Source organism: Hyperolius riggenbachi, chromosome 1, assembly GCF_040937935.1.
Source record: "Hyperolius riggenbachi isolate aHypRig1 chromosome 1, aHypRig1.pri, whole genome shotgun sequence".
In the NCBI taxonomy this organism is placed as follows: domain Eukaryota; kingdom Metazoa; phylum Chordata; class Amphibia; order Anura; family Hyperoliidae; genus Hyperolius; species Hyperolius riggenbachi.
The window spans coordinates 396,200,285-396,226,542 of record NC_090646.1 but is presented as its reverse complement, the minus strand read 5'-3'; the positions used below and the strand labels follow the sequence as shown (position 1 = coordinate 396,226,542).

At 42.7% G+C, this 26,258-nt stretch overlaps 1 protein-coding gene and 1 long non-coding RNA gene across 11 annotated transcripts in view; one reads left to right on the top strand and one right to left on the bottom strand.

Annotated features, from left to right (window-relative positions):
* LINGO2 (leucine rich repeat and Ig domain containing 2) overlaps window positions 1-26,258 on the top strand; it is a 2,118,418-nt gene that overhangs the window by 601,147 nt on the left and 1,491,013 nt on the right. The window lies entirely within an intron of this gene.
* LOC137517749 (uncharacterized) overlaps window positions 24,746-26,258 on the bottom strand; it is a 44,289-nt gene continuing 42,776 nt past the window's right edge. Inside the window, exon 4 of the long non-coding RNA XR_011020647.1 lies at window positions 24,746-24,896. This is a non-coding gene — a long non-coding RNA (uncharacterized lncRNA). The remainder of the gene's footprint in view (window positions 24,897-26,258) is intronic.

The following is a 26,258-nucleotide window of genomic DNA, read 5'->3' as shown; positions in this document are numbered from 1 at the left end:
GGGGGAGAGAGCCCTGCCCTTGCTAGCTTACAATTTAAAGGGAATGGGGGGGGGGGGGGAACAGAAGGAGGGGTAGTATGCAACAAATATATAGAGGCTGTGTGTTTTAGGATACCCAGTAGGAGTGCAATTTGGTCTTAGGACAAAGGGAAGTAGCCTAAGGTAGCGCATACGCTTGTCGGAACAAGTGTGTTTTTAGAGAGCGTTTAAAGGTAACAAAGGTTGGCGAGTGACGGATGTGTTGTGGGAGGGCATTCCAGAGGAGGGGTGAAGCGCGTGCAAAGTCTTGTAAACGTGAATGTGAGAAGTTGATTCTAGAGGAGGACAACAGAAGATCATGTGCCAATCTGAGATTGCGATTGGGTTTGTATCTGGAAATTAGTGAGGATATGTACCGGGGAGAGAGATTGTGGAGAGCTTTGTAGGTTAGGATTAGGAGTTTGAACTGAATCCTCTGGTTAATTAGCCACCAGTGAAGAGCTTGACAAAGAGGGTCGGCAATGCCACACAACCGTTATGCCACACAATACGCAACCGCCAATTCAAGAAGCTACCATGCCCAGCCTTTTCGGTGGAAACCACTCCAAGTTTCCAAACGTAACATTTTTTGGGGCCTTCATTTTAACATGGGTCTAGTCAAAAATAATGTATTGCGGTCTTATTTGTCTACACACTCAATACATCACATGCCCATGTTCTCTGCTGCCATGTCCAGGTCCAGTGCCAATACAACCTGTCATCTAAGAGGCCACCCTGCTTATGACCGGTTCCACAAAATTTGGCCCCTCATAGACCACCTGTCATCAAAATTTGCAGATGCTTATACCCCTGAACAGTCATTTTGAGGCATTTGGTTTCCATACTACTCCTCACGGTTTTGGGCCCCTAAAATGCCAGGGCAGTATAGGAACCCCACAAATGACCCCAATTTTAGAAATAAGACACCCCAAGGTATTCCGTTAGGTGTATTATGAGTTCATAGAAGATTTTATTTTTTGTCACAAGTTGGAAAAAGGCACTTTGTGAAAAAAAAACAATAAAAATGAATTTCTGCTAACTTTTGACAAAAAATAAAATCTTCTATGAACTCACCATGCATGGGATGTCTTCTTTCCAAAATGGGGTCATTTGGGGGGTATTTATACTATCCTGGAATTCTAGCACCTCATGAAACATGACAGGTGCTCAGAAAAGTCAGACATGCTTCAAACTGGGGAAATTCACTTTTTGCACCATAGTTTGTAAACGCTATAACTTTTACCCAAACAAAAAAAAATCCAATAAGTGTCTATTTATTGATCAAAGACATGTAGCACAATAAATTAAACAAAAATGTATATAGAAATTTTACTTTATTTGAAAAATGTCAGCACAGAAAGTAAAAAAAAAATCATTTTTTGACAAAATTCATGTCTTTTTTGATGAATATAATAAAAACTAAAAATCACAGCAGCAATCAAATAGCACCAAAAGAAAGCTGTATTAGTGACAAGAAAAGGAGGTAAAATTCATTTAGATAGTAGGTTGTATGACCAAGCAATAAACCATTAAAGCTGCAGTGGTCTGAATGAAAAAAAAGTGTCTGGTCCTTAAAGGAGTTATCCGGGATAAATAAAGTAAATAAACGCTACTTACCGGGGGCTTCCTCAAGCCCCAAGCTTCCAGGACGTCACACGCCGCAGCTCTCCCCGCAGCCATTCGCCGGAGCTCCGACCCAGTCCCCGGTGATGACGTCATAGCGACCTGGAGGTCGCTCTGTACTGCGCCTGCGCAAGCGGCGCTGTCAATCACCGCCACGTGGGCCAGAGCGGACTACGCAGGCGCAGAACCTCCATGTCGCTCTGACGTCATCGCCGGGGACCGAGACGGAGCTCCAGCGAATGGCTGCGGGGAGAGCTGCAGCGTGGGTCGTCCTGGGAGCTTGGGGCTGGAGGAAGCACCCGGTAAGTAGCGTTTATTTACTTTATTTATTCCGGATAACTCCTTTAAGGGGTTTTAAGATTGCAGTCCTTAAGTGGTTAAAGGAGTTATCAGCCAAAATACTGTAAATGAGCTTTACTCACCTGGGGCTCTCTTCAGCCCCTTGCAGTCGACTGTCCCACGCCAACCGCTCCACTGCCCCGGTCTCCGTTCTCGGTATGCAGGCCGACCGCGGGGTCGGTCTTACTGTGGCTGCGCGAAGCGCCGCTGTCAGTCATGACCACTTGGGCCACGGTGAACTGCAGCAGTTTGCCGCGACCCACGTGGCCGTGATTGACAGTGGCGCTTCGCGGACCTTTACATAGGTTAACAGTGGCAATAATAAATCCAGCAAGCAACTGACCACTAGAGATGGCCCAGCCTTGGAGAACTCATGGAGAAGCACATGATCAGTTTGATCAGCGGATAGATTTGTAAGCCTCTGATTTGCTGAGATGACTTCCTGGTTTAACACATGATCATGATCAGCAAATCAGAGGCTTACAAATCTATCAGCTGATCAAACTGATCATGTGCTTCTCCATGAGTTCTCCAAGGCTGAGCCATCTCTATTGACCACTCCACAATGGAAAGTGATCAGTCAGCAGTAATTTTTATAGTCACCTTGTCCCACTATACTATATTGTAGCTAAAATCTCAGAATTGATTGAACCATTAGTACTGTTTGCTTAATCCAGTAAAAACACTATGCAACCATGGACATGCTTAGAGACTGGGTCCCATGGCTCCCACATATATATGGCGTTCATGGTATGTATTTTAGAGTGGGGTATAGTACTGTATTAGCTAGGCCTATTTTTAACAGAAAGCACACTAATACGGCATCAGCTGATTCCTGTTGGTGACGGTTAACTGAGACTCAACTGTATATGACATTGTTAAACTGTATCAAACACAGCTGTGGTATATCTACTCTCAAACAAACAAACAAACACAGACACAGGACATTTATATCACACTTTTCTCCTGGTGAACTCAAAGCGCTAGAGCTGCAGCCACTAGGAGGCGCTCTATAGGCAATAGTCGTGTTAGGTCTCCTACCAAATAGGTGCTGGCTTACTGAACAGGCAGAGCCGAGATTTGAACCCAGGTCTCCTGTGTCAGAGGCAGAGCCCTTAACCATTACACTATCCAGCCTCTCCTTCTAGACTCAATATCAAATACCAACATCATACCAACGACAAGCAAAACACCACATCCTCACCAGTAAACTGGAACATCCAATCATCGCAGTGACTAAAGATTTTCTCACCCTTTAATCTTTAATCCAAATGACCTAACACAATATTTTGCTACCTGAAAAACTGGGCAAGAACTTTACAAAGAAGAGGAAATCTTAAAGTTCTTTGTTATCACATGGTCTTTTATTAGATGCTACATACTATTATCCTAGTTAAAAGTCTTTGTAGAACCATTCAAACTGCATGGTACCTAGAGGATGACTATACACCAAATTTTATCCACTTGATATCATATGAAGAGGCCTCTCACTGCCCTCTCCCTGAACTTCCTTTTTCTCATAGCCATTGATAAAGGCCCCACATCCATATACAGTACATGACTACAGACACTTGATGCTCCACCTCCCTTAAAGTAACATCATACCAAAATTGATCCTATGAAATCATAATTTTAATTAGCAAATGGAAACCTTTTCCTACGTCTCATTTCAAGGAATACTATCTAATCAGTAAGGAGTCTTAAACTGGGTACACATATGAGATAAAGGTCTTAAAGATAACTTGTAGACAATCTTTGTAAAAAAAGTTCACAAAAGACCTCAAAAGATTGAGGGCTGGTTCACACTTGGGTGCTTTTCACACTTGGGGGCTCAGAAGAGCCTCAGTGGCATGGCTGAGCCAGTTACCGGGGCTGACCGTGGCTGAACGGCGGCACCCAAGAGAATGGCGAGGGATGCATCTATGCTCATGTGGCTGGAGGAAACCCCGGTGAGTATAAAATCTTTATATTAGGCCATCTCTGATACACTTTTGAGGAAAAGCTGGAAATCAGAGGTAACCTGAAGAAATAAGTATAATGTTTTCCCAGCACAGGACTAGTTTTATTTATGTACCTGGACTTTCAGTTTAAAGAGGAACTCCAGTGAAAATATTGTAATAAAAAAGTGCTTCATCTTTACAATAATTATGTATAAATGATTTAGTCAGTGTTTGCCCATTGTAAAATATTTTAAATCCCTGATTTATATTCTGCCATTTATCACATGGTGACATTTTTACTGCTGGCAAGTGATGTAGCTGCTGTATGCTGTTTTGGCAGTTGGAAACAGCTGTAGACAGCTATTTCCCACAAGGCAACAAGGTTCACAGACAGGAAACTGCCAGAAGTACCTCGGTACCCAGAACTTCTTGTGGGAGGGGTTTCACCACAATACAGTACCCCCTGATGGTCTGTTTGTGAAAAGGCATACATTTCTCATGTAAAAGGGGGTATTAGCTACTGATTGGGATTAAGTTCAACTCTTGGTCGGAGTTTCTCTTTAACACTTGATCACTATTCCCCCCATTGTTCAATTCATTTTAAATAGCTTTTTCATACAAATTTCCCTCCCTATTATTTTTATACATTTCACTCCCTTCTCCAATAAACAAAAAAATGTCTTCCATATCTACATCTTCCCTTCCTTTTTTATGCTTTCCTTCCCTGTAGTATGCTATCTTTAATTCCTACTTTAATTAATTTCTGTCTGATGTCCCTTAAAAGTATTATTTTGATTCTGCTCAATATATTCAATCTTTTCTATTCAATCAGAGCAATAATTCTCCTGTATTCTGTTTATGGTAATATTATTCACTGCATTTGCCATTTCTCATAACTGATATCAGTGCAGCCATGAATGGTATTAGAGAAATGCATAAAATGTTTTCAATATATTATATTTATTTAATCAGAATACAACCTGCACACCCAATGAATTTATAACAGTTCATTGATGTCCATGACCAAAACTAAAGATGTATAATTGTTTACTTGAAGCTGAAACCTCAAATGGCAGTCGAAAGCTATTTGTTCTATAAAATGAATGGTAATGACAAATTGCAGCAGTGCTGGCTGTGTAAAGAAATTTTTGCTCACAGCTTTTATTACTTTAGTTGTTTTAATACATACTTATTAGCATTAACAAAAAGTCAAACAAGTCAATAATACAATAACATGCCTACGCTGTATAAGGAATTAGAAAAGAACACACATTAAAATGTGTTAAAGGGGCAGTATGGTAAAAAAAATAATAGAAAATTAACATCCACATTTTCTAGACGATATAAATATACATGTGGCAGTGAGGAAATGTGAGCAAAAGCATCTCCTCATTGCTGGCCAATGTTTTTTTTTTCATATATGCATAAGGGCCTGTTTCCACTACATGCAGATTGGATGCAGAATGGATGCATAAAACCTGGCTCCAATGAATGCCTATGGGAAAATTTGCGTCAGAAAAATTGGGTTTAGTGGAAACAAAGTCCCATAGACATTAATTGGAGTCAGTTTTTCTGCATCCATTCTGCATCCAATTTGCATATAGTGGAAACAAGCCCTAAAAGTTGTATCTGTGAAGGAGCAGTGGTGCAGCCCAACTGCCTTCTCTGCTTTCAGAAGTAATCCCTCTCCTTTTCTTATCTCTCTGAACAGAGCCAGGACAAGGTCCTCCAGCACCCAAGGCCAAGACACCAAAGTGTGCCCCTCCACTCCTACACCCACCCCCCCACCCCAGCCATCACACACTGATTGCAATTAGAGTAAGAGGCACCCCAGAGCCCACTCCCCCCCCCCCAACCCCAGAATCTCTAGTTATCTGGCTTGCCTTTACTGCCATGTATCCCCTTTTCATGTTTTTTTGCTTCAAACACAAAGGGGACCGATAAGTGAGTGAGCCTCTCTCGCCTCTGCCTCGGCCCGGTCCTGTCTGTGAAGGTCCTTGCCACTACATCTAATAATACAGGCAAGAATCTTTGAAGTATCCCATCACACAAACCCAGCGATAGTCTGCCTCTGTGTGTAAACAAGTGAGTCCCAATGTGTGTACAACAGTGAAACCAGAACTTGGCAGGTGGGGTATGTATGGGGAGGGAAACTAGTACCTGGTGTAAAGGCAGAATGGGTTAGTCTAGGAATCACTGTCAACACTTGTAGCCCCACCTGCCAGATTCAGTTTTCTGTACAAGCCAGGGCTCACTCATTTACAGAGGTGAGAAATTGAGTGTGGTTATGCAGAGGAAGCAGTTGGGCTATATCACTGCTCTTTCACTGGTACAGCTTTTATGCCTATGTGAAAAAAAAATGTTGCCAGCAGTGGAATCCCCTGTGAGAAGCTTTAGCCCAAAGTTCATCACAAAGAGCTGCAGCCCCTAATTTTGATGTAAAGATTACAGATCACAGAAACTTTTGTAACAAAAAGTTTACATTAAATAGAGCACTGTGCCACATATACAGTACATTTATGTAGTTATTATAGGTAAGTGGGTATGTAGGCAGCAATAGGCAAGGACTGGGGATAAATGCAAAATCTGTTATGTCCCTAGCATAATGGCCGTTTCAGCATAGCTTCTTCCTAGGCATCAGTTCAAAGGATGTCCCAATTATGGACCAATCAGAGGAAAGTTCAGCATATTGATGATTTCCACCATTTTAACCTTCACCTTCCAGGTGATACGTCTCAATACTCCCCCTGAATGAGAACCAGTCACATTGCTTATGTAATCTCATTCACATTGCATCACTTTACTCCATGCATTACACAACTTCGACTTCATCTAATGTCGTTTGCTAGCAAAAACATACACAACTCAAAGTTGGGATGTATAACTATTTCTCTTCTTTATGACTACACATTGCATGATGTGTAGCAACAACACATACATACTTCCCCATTCCAATCTAACTTAGATTTGGGACACTGAAAGGAAAACAGGTAACATATCACCTATGCAGAGAGACCATTGGACCTAATCACCAAAGCAGAGAGAATAGTGGACATATTGTTTTTTTACTTATCCTGTATACATACAGAATACGCTGTGCTTGCCACCTGTGGAACATAGACGACTAGGGATGCTCATTCGCATTTCCCTTAATTGAAATTTCTGCATTTCTGATCGTAATCTGCATTTCCAATTGGATTCAGATCGGAATTCGGAAATTGGAAAACAGAAGTCGGAAATCAGATTTTGGCAGAAATACTGCATTACCACAATTCGGTAATTTTAGCCCAATCACAGAACTCGGAAGCATTGGACCAGTCAGAGAATGCAGAAACAACTCAGAAGTATTTGGCCAATCAGAGAATGCAAAAAAAATAAAATAAAAAAGGTACTCCATGGAACTCGGAAATAACTCTGAAATCGGATTTTAGCACAAATACCGCATTACAGCGACTCGGTAGTTTTAGACCAATCACAGAACTTGAAAACATTGGACCAATCAGAGAATGCAGAGACAACTCGGAAGTATTTGACCAGTCAGAGAATGCCAAAAAGTAACCCCCTCTCCATAAAAAAAGCTACTCGTAAATCAATTGGAAATTGGAAATACGCACAATCGGTAATAGGCATTGTTGGAAATTGGATTTTCCGTGGAATCGGAAATCGGCATTTCTGACCATCCCTATAGATGACCCAGTTCCTTACACAAGGAAACATAGGGCTTGACTCACAAAACGGTGCTAACTGTTAGCACGCTGGGTAGCACGGCTTTGCGCATTTTCACACGACAACCGGGTTATCGCGTGAAAAATTTTGTGCGCGTTAACGGTCGCCTCTGCAAAAAATTCACATTAACTGTTATCACGCGAAATTTCACACGAAGCACTTTTCACAGTGTGCTAACAGTTAGCACCGTTTTGTGAATCAAGCCCATAGAATCCCTCATTGACTTATTTTCAGTTAATATGAAAGCAAAATCTTTAACAGAATGAACAAAAGAACATCTGTCATCACTATTATTATAGACTCTTTTTGAATGAGTAAATGATTATAAACCCTTCTATTCTAAGGTGGTGAGTCCTTTAACAGCCCCACACAACTCAAACGTTTAATGTCACAACTGTGAACTTCATGAATGTATTTTATCAATTGCAGGCATCCATTCCCTGTTAAATTAGACCTGATTTGTTGCTGCTGCTGTTACTGTAAACATCTGATTTGCCGATATCAGATCTTAGACACATTTATAACACTGCATACATTTTTTTTAAAAATAGTTCTTTAAGTATTTTAAGAACATATTTTCTTTTGAACTTGCTGGAGAAAATCACTTTTGTACCGTTCAACATTCTGAACAAAAAACACAGGATTAAGATCCTAACACTTTCTGGGAATCCAGCCAATTCCCTGTTCTCTGCATTCACTCTGTATGATATTGTCTCATCACTCTCATTACTCTCCCTGCACCCTAAGTGAGCACTAGTCCCGTAAGTTATGTAATCTCATTCCCATAACTTTGTTGGAATGCAGAATGCATGGTGTTCCTTTTTATCTACACACACACACGCACGCACGCACACTTGCACGCACGCACACACACAACTGCATCACTCCATCTTATTATATTGTTTCTTGCTCCCTATTTGACTTACCAAAAGTATTACCAGTGCAGTTTCTAGGCTAAAATGCACCCAGGGCGAGGGTGTAAAAATTGCGCCCCCCCCCCCCCCGAAGCAAGGTATGGGTGCCCGCAGTGTAGGTTAGCCAGGTCTAGTTGCACTCAGTATAGATTCCCCCAGAATAGGTACCCCAGTATAGGTAGCCAGCTATAGGTCCACCCAGTATAGGTAGCCAGGCATAGGTGAGCCAATATAGTTGCCAGGTGGCCAGGTAGGTGCCTCCAGTATAGGTAGCCAGTATAGTTGCCCACAGTATAGGTTAGATAGGCAGGCGTCCCCGGTAGATAGTTAGGTGCCCCCAGTACAGGTTTGCTAGGTGGGTGCCTCTAATATAGGTAGCCAGAATAGTTGCCCCCAGCATAGGTTAGATAGGTAGATGCCCCCTGTATAGGTTAGTTAGGTAGGTGCCTCCAATATAGGTAGCCAGTATAGTTGTCACCTGTATAGACTAGCTAGGTAGGTAGGTGTCCCCAATACAGGTTAGATAAGTTAATGCTCCCACTATAGGTTAGATAGGTAGCTGCCCCCCAGTATAGGTTAGGAAGGTGCCCCCCCAGTATAGGTTAGATAGGTAGCTGCCCCCCAGTATAGGTTAGATAGGTAGGTGCCCCCCAGTATAGGTTAGATTAGGTAGCTGCCCCCTCAGTATAGGTTAGACTAGGTAGCTGCCCCCCAGGTTAGATAGGTAGGTACCCCCCAGTATAGGTTAGATAGGTAGCTGCCCCAGTATAGATTAGGTAGGTGCCCACCAGTATAGGTTAGATTAGGTAGGTGCCCCCCAGTATAGGTTAGATTAGGTAGGTGCCCCCCAGTATAGGGTTGATTAGGTAGGTGCCCCCAGTATAGGTTAGATAGGTAGCTGCCACCCAGTACAGGTTAGATAGGTAGCTGCCACCCAGTTTAGGTTAGATAGGTAGGTGCCCCCCAGTATAGGTTAGATAGGTAGGTGCCCCCCCCCCGTATAGGTTAGATAGGTAGGTGCCCCCCAGTATAGGTTAGATTAGGTAGGTGCCCCCCAGGATAGGTTAGATAGGTAGGTGCCTCCCAGGACAGGTTAGATAGGTAGCTGCCCCAGTATAGGTTAGATAGGTAGGTGCCCCCAGTATAGGTTAGATTAGGTAGGTGCCCCCAGTATAGGTTAGATAGGTAGCTGCCACCCAGTTTAGGTTAGATAGGTAGGTGCCCCCCAGTATAGGTTAGATAGGTAGGTGCCCCCCCGTATAGGTTAGATAGGTAGGTGCCCCCCAGTATAGTTTAGATTAGGTAGGTGCCCCCCAGTATAGGTTAGATTAGGTAGGTGCCCCCCAGTATAGATTAGATTAGGTAGGTGCCCCCCAGGACAGGTTAGATAGGTAGCTGCCCCAGTATAGGTTAGGTAGGTGCCCCCATGATGGAGGGGGGAGCCGCAGCCGCGGGAGGGCAGCCCGACCTCTCCCTCCCTTCCTCTCCCCGGGCCGCCCTCCATGCGATCCCCCCTCGGACTGCAGAGTAATGCGCAGGGAAGCGCTGTGCATAACTACTCACCTCGCTGGCTCCAAGCGCTGCTCTCTCGCCGCCAGTCTCCTCTCTCCATACACGCTGATACACACACACACACTGCTAAACACGAAGCAGCGTGTGTGTGTATCAGCGTGTAGGCAGAGAGAGGAGACTGGCGGCGAGAGAGCAGCGCTTGGAGCCAGCGAGGTGAGTAGTTATGCACAGCACTTCCCTGCGCATTACTCTGCTGTCCGAGGGGGGATCGCACGGTGGGCGGCCTGGGGAGAGGAAGGGAGGGAGAGGTCGGGCTGCCCTCCCCGCGGCTGCAGCTCCCCCCTCCATCACAGCGCCCCCCTCCTAGCAGCGCCCCGGGCGGCGGCACGCCCCGCACGGCTGTAGAAACGGCCATGAGTAGTGCAATTAACTGTGGATGTTCAATATAATGATGAATGCGCAGCCACCCCAACTTCTGATGTAAAAACATTAACATGCTAATTGATCAGTCTGTCTGAGATCATCATGGCACGGAGGAATGAAGTAATCAGCAAATTATTGTGTGTTGGGGATTTCTAGCAATATATTTTGAAGATAAATGCGTAATATATTAATAACAGTCCAATAATGAACATGGAATTTTCTTGTATTTTTTAAATATTTGAGGTTGAATTTTGGTATAGAAATAACGTCCCCATGTGTCCTTCAAAATATAATATTAAGGTTGTGTATATTAAATGATCTTTGTAAGATCTATGATCCAAGAAAATGTCATCAGGGCTGCTCATCAGGATTCCGGATATCCGGGCTGCCCCCTCCTCGCGTGTATGCTGCGCTGCCCACATGTTTCTCTGCCCCCTCCCATAAGGATAAAGTATCGGCAGTAGCCCCATCAATGTATTCGGTGCTGCCCCCTCCCCACGTGAATGCTGCGCTGCCCCCCCTGTATAAGGATAAAGTATCGGCAGAAACGGCTCACCTCCTTCAAAGTTCCCGCAGTGACAGCTGATCTCTTGTGTCCTGCGTGGCTCCCCGTAGTGAAAGTTTCTGCTGATGACGTGAACAGCAGAAGTTTTCACTACGGGGAGCCACATAGGACACAAGAGGTCAGCTGTCACTGTGGGAACTTTGAAGGAGGTGAGCCGCCTCTGCCGATACTTTATACTTATACAGGGGGGGGGGGGCAGAGCAGCATTCACACAGGGAGGGGGCAGCGCCGAATATATTGATGGGGCTACTGCCGATACTTTATCCTTATGGCAGGGGGCAGAGAAACATGTGGGCATACGGGGCAGTGCAGCATTTACAAGGGGCGTAGGTTGGGCAGTGCAGTATACATGGAGGGGACAGCAGCATACATGGAGGGGGCAGTAGCACACATGGAGGGGGTAGTAGCATACATGGAGGGGGCAGTAGCATACATGGAGGGGGCAGCAGTATACATGGAGGGGACAGTAGCATACACGGAGGGGACAGTAGCATACATGGAGGGGGCAGCAGTATACATGGAGGGGACAGTAGCATACATGGAGGGGGCAGCAGTATACATGGAGGGGGCAGCACAGCATACATGGAGGGGGCAGCACAGCTTACAAGGTGGGGGAAGCACAGCATACATGGAGGGGCAAGAGGAACATGTGAGGCAGCGCAGCATACACAGGGGAGTGATAGACACTGGGGGTGACACAATAGGATCAGAAGGGATACATGGGGGACACAATCATTGGGTGAGAACCTCTATAAGACGCTCCTGGAATATGGACGGACCAGGTTAAGTTTATATTTTTTTCCCTGCTTTTTGCCCTCTAAACCTGGGTGTGTCTTATATTCCGGAGCGTCTTATACAGCGGAAAATACGGTATATGCAGCGGGTATTACAATGTGCACCTGTCACACACAGACAGGTACCGGACAGGCACAGTGACACTGCATGCACTCACGTAGGTGGGTGGGTGCACAGTGAACAACAGGTAAGTATATGCAGTGGGTATTACAATGTGCACCGGTCATACATAGACAGGTACCGGACAAGCACAGTGACACTGCGTGCACTCACGTAGGTGGGTGGGTGCACATTAGGAATTAGCAAGGCTGTCTATGCAACACAAGTGTCAGTGGGACACACAGAATAAAAAAATAGATCACAAGAAAAAGATTAGCTCTCAAAAGAGCTGTTGTGGGTTGCTTTTTTAGCAATAAGAATCAGCAAGGAGCAAGCTAACAAGCCTACAAGAGCCTAACTAAGCTTTCCCTATTAGAGTCTGCAGCAGCTATCCCTTCACTAATTACTGCAGGCACACGAGTGAGTGAAAAGCCTGACGCTGTCTGCCTTTTATAAGGGTGGTGGGGCCCCAGGAGGGAGTGTAGCCTGATTGGCTACAATGTGCCTGCTGACTGGGATGTAGAGGGTCAAAGTTGACCCTCATGATGCACTATGGGGATGAACCGAACTTCCGGAAAAGTTTGCGGTTCTCTGTGATCGTGAACCTCGGAAGTTCGCCAGGAACCATTCGCTGGCGAACCGTTCGGGCCATCTCTACTCTTGAGATATTGTCACTGACACCCCAACTATTTTACCACAGCCTCTCTGCACTACAAAAGTGATATATACTAATCAACAACTGTTCGACTACTCTTTTTTCTGTGTTGTGTTTTTTTTTGTATCCGGTAAATAATTACAAGCCCTCATTTGCTAACATGACAGTAATATACCCTCATGGCATACATATTAAAAAAGCTGAGTCCCTAAGGTCACTATGTATGTATTTTTATACTTTTTTTACAGGGTTTGTCTGGTAACTGTGGGGGGGGGGGGGAGTTTCAGAAGGAATTCACTTTATTAATGTTTAAATAAAAATGTACCCTGACTGTATTTTTACTTTTTCACCTTTTTTTTAACTTAAGTTTACTTTCACTGTTATGAATAGACAAATCCCCTATTTGGGGTCATGTATATTCATTCCAGGCACTGTGATTGACTTGGGGAACATTTATTCTCCTTCACCAACCGCCACCACATAAATGCCGCAGAAAACAAGTGGTGGGCACGCGTATACACAGACTATATTCATCTAGATAAATAGTGGTTATGCTGTATTTTTTCTACCAAACCTGTTCTGAAAAGTACCTGTGGTGTTGGATATTATACTGTGAAAAGTACCTGTGTTGCTAAATATTCCAGTTGTACTGTTTATGAACTATTTATGGTATTCACTGTTGTCCATATTGTATTCTGTTCTGTGTCACAGTTGACAATGGTGCAGTATAAATAAATAATCATAATCATGATTTAAGAATTCAAAATAAGTTTTACAAAGTTTTCATTTCAGTAAAGAATTTCGCATTATGCAATGACCTCTGAAGTCCACTAAAGCAAATCTTGTGAAACTTTAATAAAAAAAGAGTGAGTTCTCCAAGCGGACAGACACAAAGATCCTGCGAGGGTGTTCACAACGTCCCTTTGCAGGAACTTATCGGTAGCAGTGTTTGAACTGCTACAAAAGGAAGTTGTGATTCTTGTGAACACCCCTGCAGGATTTTTGAGTCTGTCCGCTTGAGGACCGACAGCTTCTGAATACCACATGCATGCTAAGATGACAGAAATATTCTTTGCTGTCATAAAGTCTCCAGAGTCATGCTGTATTCATTATTATCAGTATTCCAAACTCAGCATGTATAGATGGTCGTAGCAGTCAAATATGATAGAGTACTCTGGAAACAGTGCAGGCAGGTATCCCTGTAAGAAGATGACTTTTTATAACACAAAATACCTTATAAAAGCCAGCCCCACCTACACATGGTAACACCACACTTTATTAAATATTTACTGTTATCTCTATTCATACCCATGTAAGCAGCTAGTCACAGCTGTGAGTCCTTTGTCATGGATAGAATGTTTAAAAATATGCTAATAGCTTGTCATCTCCGATCTCGCCATATGTTGGACACAGCCAGATGAAGTGAGTTTAAAGACTTAAATAAGGGATGAACCATGATCATATCTTTTTATTGTATTAAAGTGTCTATCAGTTTAATATTTCAAGAGTCACACAACAGATTTAATCAGAAATAGTTTATGGTTGATGTGTTGCAGAGCCATCCGCGCAGAATATAAATGTCCTTCAGAAAACAGAACACCTGCAGCCAGCCAACTGACAATGCAATAGTTCTCACTCTACCAGTGAAACAAGTACTAGCTGGAATATGGAGAATAATAGGGAACAACAATCTTCAGTTTACTTTGTGATAATGTCCTAGACATCCTGTGTACAAGCTAAGAAAAGGAAGAGCATGTTGGAGGTTTTATGCAGGGTATACCTTACCTCCATATAAAATATGTAAAAATGAACTGTGGACAATTATAATATTTAGGATTTGAGAATTACTAAATACCACTACGTATTTACAGTGGCTTGCAAAAGTATTCGCCCCCCTTGAAGTTTTCCACATTTTGTCATATTACTGCCACAAACATGAATCAACTTTATTGGAATTCCACGTGAAAGATCAATACAATGTGGTATACACGTGAGAAGTGGAATAAAAATCATACATGATTCCAAACATTTTTTACAAATCAATAACTGCAAAGTGGGGAGTGCGTAATTATTCAGCCCCCTTTTGTCTGAGTGTAGTCAGTTGCCCATAGACATTGCCTGATGAGTGCTAATGGCTAAATAGAGTGCACCTGTGTGTAATCTAATGTCAGTACAAATACAGCTGCTCTGTGACGGCCTCAGAGGTTGTCTAAGAGAATCTTGGGAGGAACAACACCATGAAGTCCAAAGAACACACCAATCAGGTCATGGATAAAGTTATTGAGAAATGTAAAGCAGGCTTAGGCTACAAAAAGATTTCCAAAGCCTTGAACATCCCACGGAGCACTGTTCAAGTGATCATTCAGAAATGGAAGGAGTATGGCACAACTGTAAACCTACCAAGACAAGGCCGTCCACCTAAACTCACAGGCCGAACAAGGAGAGTGCTGATCAGAAATGCAGTCAAGAGTCCCATGATGACTCTGGATGAGCTGCAGAGATCTACAGCTCAGGTGGGGGAATCTGTCCATAGGACAACTATTAGTCGTGCACTGCACAAAGTTGGCCTTTATGGAAGAGTGGCATGAAGAAAGCCATTGTTAACAGAAAAGCATAAGAAGTCCCGTTTGCAGTTTGGCACAAGCCATGTGGGGGACACAGCAAACATGTGGAAGAAGTTGCTCTGGTCAGATGAGACTAAAATTGAACTTTTTGGCCAAAATGCAAAACGCTATGTGTGGCGGTAAACTAACACTGCACATCACTCAGAACACACAAGGGGCGTAACTAGTCCCCACCGGGCCCCCCCTCAGAATTTCTGAGTGCCCCCCCCCCCCCCCGGGCTGCCTTGTGGGGGTTGGAGGGGACGCAGCATGAGGGGAAAGCCATGCAGCAATTCGGCGGGGAGGGGGGACGGTCCTCCCCATCTCCCTCACCTCGGGGCTCTCCCCTCTGCGCTCCCCTCCACTTTAAATCTAAGTCCAGGCAGTGTCTGGGCAGCGGCGGGCAAGCATGGGCTTAAATTCATCTTCGGGTGTTCCGGATAGTAGTTATCCGGATGACACCCAGTACTGCTGTGCTGTGCGATGGGCTGTGCGTGCGGGGGATCAAGCTTACCCTTCTGACGTCTTCTCCGGCCATCCCTCGGTGCCTCCCAGGATGCGTTCCACTCGGCACTCACGTGACTTCAAACACGTCCTCCTTCCGGGTTGAAGGAGGAAGTGTTTGAAGTCACGTGAGCGCCGAGTGGAACGCATCGTGGGAGGCGCCAAGGGACGGCCGGAGAAGACGTCAGAAGGGTAAGCTTGATCCCCCGCCCAGCCCATCGCACAGCACAGCAGTACTGGGTGGCATCTGGATAACTACTATCCGGATCACCCGAAGATGAATTTAAGCCCATGCTTGCCCGCCGCTGCCCAGACACTGCCCGGACTTAAATTTAAAAGGGAGAGGAGCGCAGAGGGGAGAGCCCCGAGGTGAGGGAGAGGGGGGACCATCCCCGCCGAATTTCTGCATGGCTTTCCCCTCATGCTGCGTCCCCTCCAACCCCCGCAAAACGGCCCTGAGCGGGCACCAGGGGGGGGCCGGGCCCCCCGCGGGTGCAGGGGCTGCAGGCCCTATTGTTACGCCAGTGGAACACACCATCCCCACTGTCAGTAATGGTGGTGGCAGCTTCATGCTCTGGGGGTGCTTCTCTTCAGCAGTGACAGGGAAGCTGGTCAGAGTTGATGGGAAGATGTATGGAGCCAAATACTGGGCAATCTTGGAAGAAAACGTCTTGGAGTCTGCAAAAGACTTGAGACTGGGGCAGAGGTTTACCTTCCAGCAGGACAGCAACCCTAAACATAAACCCAGGGCAACAATGGAATGGTTTAAAACAAAACATATCCATGTGTTAGAATGGCCCAGTCAACGTCCAGATCTAAATCCAATCGAGAATCTGTGGCAAGATCTGAAAACTGCTGTTCACAAACTCTGTCCATCTAATCTGACTGAGCTGGAGCTGTTTTGTAAAGAAGAATGGGCAAGGATTTCAGTCTCTAGATGTGCAAAGCTGGTAGAGACATACCCTAAAAGACTGGCAGCTGTAATTGCAGCAAAAGGTGATTCTACAAAGTGTTGACTCAGGGGGCTGAATAATTACGCACACCCCACTTTGCAGTTATTTATTTGTAAAAAATGTTTGGAATCATGTACGATTTTCGTTCCACTGCTCACGTGTATATCACTTTGTATTGGTCTTTCACGTGGAATTCCAATAAAATTGATTCATGTTTGTGGCAGTAATGTGACAAAATGTGGAAAACTTCAAGGGGGGCAAATATTTTTACAAGCCACTGTATTAAGCACAATGTAATTAGTGATGAGGAGTGAAATATTATCCTACTTACTAACTACTGTAGTTAATTAGCGTCAGCCAGGAAAACAAAGTTGTGGTTACCAAATCTTTGAACAATTAATACAAATGCTGGTTAACTGGATCAAACACAATTGTGAGCAAAAGGAAAAGAAAAAATGTGCTATCCCTGATAGATAAAACCAATACTGCTCATGGTGTATTGCAGCGTGTGTGAGACCAGAGGAGTGGCCGTGGCAGAGAAAGTGGTGAAGAGGCTTACCGTGCAGTGAACGAGACCCCATGTGTGCACCAGACTATTACAATTGCAGTTTAGAATTCACACTCTGTATTTTAAGCTGTAACGCAAAACAGAAGTAATGACCCTTTGAACTTTCCTGCAGTTACAGCTTATCGCAGACTGTCTCTAACTGTTTCTTGGCTGTTTAACCACTTCAGCCCTCAATCGTGTTTCACTTTATGCATCCAAGCAATTTTCACCGCCCATTCATTCGCCTATAACTTTATCACTACTTATCACTGATCTATATCTTATTTTTGCCACCACCAATTAGTCTTTCTTTGGGTGGTACATTTTGCTAAGAGCTACTTTACTGTAAATGCATTTTAACAGGAAGAATAAGGAAAAAAAAACTGAAAAAAAATAATTATTTCTTAGTTGTCGGCCATTATAGTTTTAAAATAATACATGCCTCTATAATTAAAACCCACGTATTGTATTTGTCTAATAGTCCTGGGTATTACACCATTTAAATTATGTCCCTATCACAATGTATGGTGACAATATTTTAATTGGAAATGAAAGTGCATGTTTTCCGTTTTGCATCCATCACTATTTACAAGCTTATAATAATAATAAAAAAAATAGAAATATTTCATCTTTACATTGATATTTATAAAGTTTAGATGCTTAGGTAAATATTTATGTGATTTTTTTAATTGTAATTTTTTTTGTTTTTTTGTGTTTTTTTTTTACATTTTATTTGGCTATTTTTGGGAGGGTGGGATGTAAATAGTAATTTTTTAATGAAAATATTGTTTATTTTTATTTTTTTTAACATGTAGATGTAGTTTTACTTTTTGGCCACAAGATGGCAACCTTGAGTTTGTTTACATGACGTCACTCTAAGCGTAACATGTACGGTTAGAGGGACGTAGGGGGGATGTAGGAGGCAGAAAGAGCGAGGCTCCAGAGAGAAGCCGTTGCTTTTTCTGCCGTGGAAAGGAATAAGTGATCGGGCACCATGTTCCGATTCACTGATTCCCTGGCTAACGAACCACGTGTTGGGAGAACGTGTGCATGCACACGATCGGCCGCGGGAGTGCACATGCGGCCTTTTGGACGTATATTATACGTCCAGAAGGCCAAAGTAGTTAAGCTCTTCAGAAACCAGGACTGAGTTTGACCAAGTTGGTTGACTAGCTCAGAGAAGCTCTTTTGCATAGAAAACTACTCAAGTTTTTGTTAACTTTTCCTGTATTGGAAAACATCATGAGAATCTTTTCTTTCCTGCTAATATTCTACTTATTATCTGTACTACCCATACAATTCATTACCTCATAAGTTTAGTTTCACTTCAGATTTGCTTTAAATGCATTTAGTGAAAGTATATTTTTAACATTATTACAAATAGTATTCCCAATACTTTTGTACTTCAACGGTACATCACTAAATTCATTAGTATTTTGGTATTACTCCACCATTAGTTTAAACCTGCTGGTAAACCCTCTTCCTCTCACCCAAACCTAACCTCTCCAGTGTAAACTTGTTTGTGATAAGTAACCCTTAAGTCTCCCCCAATGTAAACCCATACCTGATGCTTAAAAACACAACCTCCTTCCTTATGTGAATATTCTCCTATCCTAACCTTTGTCTAACCCTAACCTCCATCCTAACATCAACTCTTTCCTGAATCCTAATACCTATCTCTAACCTCCCAGGCTTACCTAAATCTAGCCCTCATAATCAGTGTCTAACCTTACACAATTATCCTAATCAATATTCATCTTCCATAGTCTGTATCTCCAGTGCCCCATTTTTGCTTCTTCCTCTTATAAAGCCAGTGCCCAAAAGATACATTTGACAGCAAAAACTCTAATGCAAACCATATATCTTCTTACACAAAGTACCATGGTGGGACACCAGTGTCAAAAAACATTCAGTGCTGCATTAATCTGCTTCTCAAGAGTTCTCTCTTAGTTTTATAGTAGGAGAAGGTATTGACCATAACTCAGTCTTAACGAGATCAGGAATTAATTTAGTATGTATTGACATAGTAGCTATGATTGCTAAACATCTTTAAAAAGCAAACAAAATAAAAAGTTACACAATTAAAAGTTAACCACTTCACTACCCTAAGTTATTTCCCCTTAAAAACTAGAGCAATTTTCTACATTTCACACTCCTCCCATTAATTTGCCAATAACTTTATCACTACTTATCACATCTAAATGATCTATACCTTGTATTTTTCCATCTCATATTGCCGGCCAGAGCTGCAGAACATACTGTTTTCAGGGGGATTATGATTTTGCCTCTTCGATTTTCTGCAAAATACCTTATTTGGGCAGCTGATGTACCAGAGTGTCATCTGACTACTGCTCAAGACACTAAGGGCCATTCTCGACTGGCAGCGTTTGCGATTGTGTTTACGGATCACTGGAATTTGCTGATTGAAGGGAACCATGATTAACATAGTAATTTTGACTTCCCCTTTTCCACCAGTGCGCTTTGATTTTTTTGGCCGATCACAAAAACACTACATGCTGCATTTTCAGTGCAATTGCGATTAGCCTGTATTATGTTTTACACAACTAGGGTTTTAAATAATTGGACAAATATAAAACACTGCATTTAACAAACACCTCAACTCTGGGTTTACTTTTTAAATAAAAGATATTTCCATAATTTGTTCTGAAGCAGGATTATAAATATACCCTTACATTTTGCTCAATAGTCCCATTCCTCGGGTAGTCTTACTCCCTGTCTTGCTAATTATCTCCCTGTCATATATACAGTTTCAGCTCACAGATACTAAGAGACAAAAATTAACTGTTTAATGTCGGAAAATTGAATGCCAGATGCAAGTAATGTAATTTGTCAATTTCATTTTCTGATTTGCAAAAGAGTAAGATGGCAGTCCCTATGCCACAGAAGCAATAACATTCTGCAGGTCTAATCAACAATAGGAAGTAAAATGTTATTTATGTTGAATCTATCACAGATGAAATCAGGTGAAAAATGTAGTTCAGGGCTGCTTTAAAAGATGTATTTAAATCATGAAAGCAAAGTAAGCCAGTTTGTGTAATATGAGAACAACGGCAATTAAGACTAAAGACATAACATATTGTATCATGGAGCCAATCTGCATGATGTGCACACTTGAAACATGTAATCTGCAGATAACTGGATTCACTTTTTGCAATCCTACTTAACAGAGGTGTGTGACTTTAACATCTATACAAAACAGAATTAGACAATGAGCCATAACAAATCCCATGCTGAATGCATTTGAAATACTTAAATAAGGACTGACTTCATGTTTTTCTTTATAAAAGTATACAGTTACATGGTACATCTATACATTTCATAGGCATTAAACCATAATATTTATGTGCACTGCATTTTTTTTAAGTTTTTTGATGAATGTGTTTTACCTACACTAGATTAAGTTAATCTGTGTTCACTACAAACCTTTAGCCTACTAATCATTTTGCGAGTGGATTTTCTTCACTGCACTTCACTAAGTTGGAAGCATGGCCAATTTGTGCTCTACAGAGTAGCTTCCTAAAGTCTGATGGACATAATGGTTCAGAATCCAAGTTATGTCCCTCCTGCTCATGGCACACCTCTCCTCAATCTTGGCCATGTCACTTCCAGCCCTCACCATGCCTCCCCTTGCTTGTTCTCTTTCCTCGCTTCTTCATTGAATGCCACCTGAACACCAATAGAGAGGCAAGGCAGTAGTAACATGGTACAGAGGGAGAGAGGAACTCAAGCCCATAACTGGATTATCTGTTAGAGACAGCAGCCAGCACTGCTTGAGTCTGAATAGTAATTTGCTACTTATTTAGTACACAAGGACCCACTACACGGCCCCTATAAATAACAATATTTATGCTTTTCTTGAAAATGTTTTTCATTCTTTGCAAGAATTATAACTTATTCATGAAAATGGGAGACAAATTTAGCAAATGGGAACTAAATATTGTTTCCAAAATACCCTTATTACTCTTTCTCAGAACTTTCCTGTGATTCACTCTAAAATAACAATAAGATAACAAAAATACATTTGTACAAACTACTGTGGTTTATTCTGCCCTTTTCCCTGTATATGTCAAATGCATTTCAAGCAAGCTTGTCAAAAAATCTATTTATTCCTATTTTACTGGACTGACCCTGATTACACTGCAGTTGCCATAAAGCCAAAGGGTTATTTGACTAGCCCAGAAAAATATAATAATGCAATGATTCTCCATCAGAAAATCATTTAGAAATTGTCTTTACACCGCACAGTTTAGTTCTGTAGTGTGACCAAATTGCTAAACTGAGAGATTGCTATTTGCGATCACTTGGCTGTTGTGACTGCAGTGGCCTCACAGATCACATCCTACCCACCAGTATTGCAGCCATAATGTGCACAAACTGTGGACTTTCACCGCTGGCATCAGTGATATTATAAGAGAAAAAGTTAATGTTCATGTGCATTTCCATATTCACTGCCAGGCATCAGTGTTCAGTATGCATGTATCAAATGAATGTGCCATGGCCCTACAGAGTGAAGCTTGACAGTTTTTCTGTTTTGTTTTTTAATACTCTATGCACACATGCATGCACAGTTGGGAAAAGTACAGGTATGTTAAAAATAAGTTTCAGTGACTACTTTGCCATTAGTTACTTGACTTTCCTGCAGCTGCTGCTATAACCCAGACACATTGCCCTGCTGAGCTATCCATCTTAGTCTATCAATATAGATGGGACAGTGGGATTTAATCTGAAAAAGTATGAATGCTGCTTGCAGCATCTCTTCATGAGAGAAGACTTCAAGCAACATAAAGAAGTGTTGGCTGCAATGAACATGACAAGATTCTTCAAGCAATAATCAAGAGTTTATGCAATACAGACTTATTTGGTTAACTAACTCCCTATTAACCTTAGATGAGATGGCTGCTTGGAGTTGAATACCTGTGAACGAGGTGGCCAGAACACATCCCTGTTGGGGATACAAAGGTGGGAAGAAATATTTCATAGTGACAAAACTTGCGGGGGGGGGGGGGGTTGTAGTCCTCTCTTGCCAGGTAATCCCCCAAATGTAAAAAGCCATGCTAGTATGGTAAGTATGGGAAAGGGAGTGGAGCTCCACATTACTGATGATGCAACTTCCTTGCTACCTAAACTTTTTGGTGGAATTGGGGGTGTGTTTGCATGCACATTGCCTTTTTAGTTCAGATTTCTTAAAGGTGCACATTTCCTTTAACCAGGGCCGGCGCTATTATTTATTTATTATTTATTTATTTGTTGTATTTATAAAGTGCCAACATATTACGCAGCGCTGGACATTAATTTAGGTTACAGACAATATTTAGGGGCGACAACCAGCAATATGACAATACAGGAATACAAGAAAACTAGATCACACAGCACAGTATGAGTACAAGGTAATGCTTAGTCAGTCACTGGATTGAGCATGGAGATTAGGCAAGTTAGGTTCACTCAAATGCATAGCATGGGTGCACAGTAATGGAGGTGCATGATCAGGTAGGACACAAAAGGAGTGAGGACCCTGCCCAAAGGCTTACAATCTAGAGGGAGAGGTAGGGACACGAGAGGTAGGGGACCAGAGTTCGGCTGTGGGTTTAGAGCAATTGTGAGGGGTGGTAGGCAAGAGTGAAAAGGTGAGTTTTGAGGGCCTTCTTGAAGGTGTTGAAGGAGGGGGCTGCCCTAATGGGTGGAGGTAGGGAGTTCCATAGTGTCGGAGCTGCTCTTGAGAAGTCTTGGAGGCGTGCATGGGACTGGGTGATGCAGGGGACGGTCAGGCGAAGTTCATTGGAGGAGCGGAGTGAGCGGCTTGGTGTGTATCTCTGAGTAAGATCAGAAATGTAGGTTGGACAGGTTTTGTGGATGGATTTGTAGGTCAGACACAATATCTTGAATCTGATTCTGGACTGGATAGGAAGCCAGTGGAGGGATTCATGGAGGGGAGCCGCCCTGGTGGAGCGATGGGAGGAGTGGATAATTCTGGCAGCTGCATTCATGATGGACTGCAGTGGGGCTATTCGGGTCTTAGGGAGTCCAGACAGAAGGGCATTGCAGTAGTCGAGGCGGGAAATTATGAGGGCATGGATGAGGAGTTTGGTGGTGGCAGGGGTCAGGAAAGGGCGAATCTTACAGATGTTACGAAGGTGGAAGTTACAGGACTTTGTGAGGTTTTGGATGTGGGGAGTGAAGGAGAGTGCGGAGTCCAGGGTGACACCCAGACAGCGGGCTTGAGAGGTAGGGTGAATAGTAGTGTGGTGCTACCATTAAGGCAAAGGAGGCAGCTGCCCCAGGGCCCCAGACCTTGTAGGGGCCCCCTGTGGCTACAAGAGGAAAACATTTTTTTTCAAATCGGCCTTATAGTTTTTGAGAAAAATCGATTTTAAAGTTTCAAAGGAAAAAAAAAATACACATTTAAAAACCTGCCGACTTTAATGGTTAATAGCAAATCCACATTAAATGCTAGAAACCCTAAATTTGCAGGATATGTTAAGGAGATCATTAGGAATAAGAGGAAAAAACAATTTTTCAAAAAGACCTTATAGTTTTTGAGAAAATCGATTTTAAAGTTTCGAAGGAAAAAAGTATACTTTTAAATGAGGTAAATGTCACTTTTAGTAACAAACCTAACGGTAGTGTAATTTTACATGCATCAAACGAAAGCGCAATAAATTTCCTCACGGGGTTTCCAGGGGGTCTATACGCAGCCGCAGCGCTTTGGCCAGGGATCGCTATACAGCCGCAATATGGCTGTATGAAGATCCCTGGCATTTTTTCCTATTTTCCCAATTTTTTTTTTTATGTTTAGAGTGTGGGAATTTTTTTTTTTTTAATTATGTGGGGTTCCCCCTCCTGAAACTTTTTAACTCCTTGTCCCCCATGCAGGCTTGGATAGCCAGAATGTGGAGCTCCGACCGATTGGGACTTCACACCCTGTTATACCAGCTGCAAAAAAGGTCCCCTAATGCCGATTTTTGTTCCGGGGTATATGTTGGGGGGGGCCCCCCAGGTTTATTTTGCCCTGGGGCCCCATTGTTGCTTAAACCGGCCCTGCCTTTAACACATCTTGCTCAAGGACAGTCATTTTGCATTCCTCTATTGTCATTTTGCATTCCTCTATTGGACAGTAGCAGGAGCAGGTGGAGTTTTGAGACACTTAAACTTTAACTCACTTCAAAACAGAGTGGTTGGCACTGACGTTTTACAGATTGAGTAAATTAGCAATTTTTCATAATTGAGGGCCTCCCGTGTTTCCCCTGGGTCCCATAGATTACTCTAGAGATGAACAATCAAATGATGTTTGTGTGTGTGTGCGGGTGTGCGGGTGTGCGGGTGTGTGATGTCCCTTCACCACATAAAGCAGTGACATTTTTATTGCTTTTTTTAACTTCATATTAGACTATTAGACATATTAAAAAGTAATATTATCTGTTGAATGTAAATACATTTCTATCCTGAAAAGTATATTTATGAAGTTTTCAGATTGCTAAATAAATATTTATTGAAAAAATAGAGATGTCATTGCAGAGCCGGAGAGAAGCAGAGGCTTGATGAGGGTAAGGCCTGTAGCTTCTGTATATGCAAATCTTCCAGAATCCATCACAGTAGGCATATCTTCCATGCATAACTACATCATTGGGAGCCTAGCCAGAGGTTTTGAGTTTTTTTTTCACCCTAAAAGAAGAGGAAGATGCCTGAATAAAAGATTGTTAACCAACAGTAATGTTGCCTTCTGGTATTCTGTGCAAAGTTCAACTCCTGGGTGCATTGCTTTTCAGTTTTATTTGATACTTGTGCTAAAATGTTTAAAGCAGATAAATTGATTGCTTATGCCATTCTTCACTTTACTGTGTTAAAACTTTAATTTTCAAGTAAATATTTTAAAAAAAAGAAAGTAGACATCAGTTCGCAAAAGTGTTTGCATGCCCAGACGTACCCCTATTTGCTTCATCATTTAAAAACATTTCAAATTCTGGTTACAGTAATGCAAATAAGGAAAAGAATGCCACTAGTTGATGTTGTGAAGATTAACTAGTATCCTATTTCTTACAACATGAACATTGTCATATCACACGAGGGTCAGTAAAGGTGCCTATACATCACTTGATTTTGCAGGACCTTTCGATAGTTGTATTAACCTCCTGAGCGGTATGCCTGACACTGTGTGGGGCACTAGGCTAGCTTGTTTAGGTCGCCAGCACCCCCCAATCACCTCCTGATCCCCCCAATAGAGCCGCCATACATTACCTAGCCTCTATCCAGCGATCACGCAGCCTCCCCGCACAGCTCAGGTCTTCTCTATGGGGAGGATCGGTACTGTGCATGACTTCATGATGTCAGTGACGTATGTATGGTTAAATCAGTGGGAAATCAGTGCCACAATATGGCTGCCCAATCTATTTTTCCATCAATTTCCGGGTGAAATCCGTTGACAGGATCCATCAGAAATGCACATGATGGACCTCCAGCCAGTGTTGCCTCCAAGCACATCTGTGTGGTAACAGTAAAAAAGAGCGCAGGAGGCTAGTGGACAAATCGAGCGCCGCCATTCACTCCTATAATAATTATCGTTTACTGGGCGCCGAACAGGAAAAAAGGGCGCCCGAGAATAATAACGTTTTCCAACGGCGCCCAAAGATTTTTCATGTTTTATAACTGCTTGTGATGATCTACGTTTCTTATTTCAATAAAACATTATTTTAAATGTTATCCCTTACTGTTTGTAAAACATTATTATTCACGAAACAAAGCGATCAGTACGTAATGTAAATTGTAATATATTTTATCCCTTACTGTTTTTAAAACATTATTCTACACACAATACAGTGAGCACTAAGGAGGGTCTTAGGTTTAGGCACCAACAGGGGGGTCTTAGGTTTAGGCACCAACAGGGGGGTCTTAGGTTTAGGCACCAACAGGGGGGTCTTAGGTTTAGGCACCAACAGGGGGGTCTTAGGTTTAGGCACCAACAGGGGGGTCTTAGGTTTAGGCACCAACAGGGGGGTCTTAGGTTTAGGCACCAACAGGGGGTCTTAG